Genomic DNA, 1,345 nt, shown 5'->3' with positions numbered 1-1,345 from the left:
TCTCACTGTTTTGGCCTCTCCCGTTGCGGAGCACAGGCTCCGGACGCGCAGGCTCAGCGGCCATGGCTCACGGGCCCAGCCGCTCCGCGGCGTGTGGGATCTTCCCGGACCGGGGCACGAACCCGTGTCCCCTGCATCAGCATGCGGACTCTCAACCACTGCGCCACTGCACCACCAGGGAAGCCCCATAGGAAGGGTCTTTTATGCAATGCTAAAGACTTTTACTTTATCTGGGAGGTGAGATTGAAAAAACGCAAACACGAGTGTGTGATGATAACCAAGTGGAGAATGGACAAGGGGTGACCCTGAAGGCAGGGCAATCAGTTGGGAAGCCACAGCATCAGCTGGATCTAAGGAAATGGCGGTGAGGATGGAGCGGAGGAGAAAATTACAGATGTGAAGGTCTGAGTGAGAGGCACTGCCATTCATCAAGATGGGCAGACTAGAAGGACTGGTTTGGGTGGGAATTCCATTTTGGATATGTTGAACTGAGGCACCTATAGGACCTCTGAGCAGACATTTCCAGCCCATGTCTGGACATTTGAGTGTGGAACTCAGGAGAGAAATCTGGGCTGGGAAAACAGTCGCAAGTTATCAGTGTGCACGTAATGGGTGAAGTCTTGAGAATGCACTGGCTCACACAAGGAGAGTACACCGTGAGAAGAGGGTGGATTTTTCTTTTCGTCCTTGATGAAGCAGTAAACATTACTGATCTGATTAAATTGTGACCCCAGAGTATATATGTTTTTCAATATTCCATGTTTAGAAACGGCAATTATTCATAAAGCACTTCTGCTGCCCAGCTATGATGGTTGTTGTTAGGAAAAGCGCCAGTGAAGGGGGCAGGTGGTTATTGTTTCAGTCGCAACCTGAATTAGTTGTTTCCCCTCCACACAGGTTTAATGGGTTTAAAAAGGTAAACCTGAGGAACACCAACAATCAAAGGGCAGGAGACAATCAAAGCAGCTGCTGGATATTTAGACAGAAAACTAGAAAAGTGGTGACAGGAAAGCCTTAAGAGAGGAGACTGATTCAATGAGAGGAAAGTGGCCAGGCATGCTGAATGTGGAAGAGATGTCAAATAAAATAAAAACTAAAATGAATCACTATGTTTATCCAGTAAGAGGTCATTGTGGACCTCTGAGACAGATGTTTCATTGGTGTGGTAGAGTCGAAGGCAGGATGCAATAAATGAGAGATGGGGAGGCAGCAGCCTCAAATGTAGTCAGGAATGTGGTCTAAGAGTTTGGTTACCTTTTGCCTTGATCTTTCTTTTTTTTTTTTTCACTGTTGTGGCCTCTCCGGTTGTGGAGCACAGGCTCCGGACGCGCAGGCTCAGCGGCCA

Source organism: Lipotes vexillifer, unplaced genomic scaffold, assembly GCF_000442215.2.
Source record: "Lipotes vexillifer unplaced genomic scaffold, Lipotes_vexillifer_v1.1 scaffold34, whole genome shotgun sequence".
In the NCBI taxonomy this organism is placed as follows: Eukaryota; Metazoa; Chordata; class Mammalia; order Artiodactyla; family Lipotidae; genus Lipotes; species Lipotes vexillifer.
The sequence above is the reverse complement of the archived record's forward strand: the minus strand, read 5'-3'. Positions refer to the sequence as shown.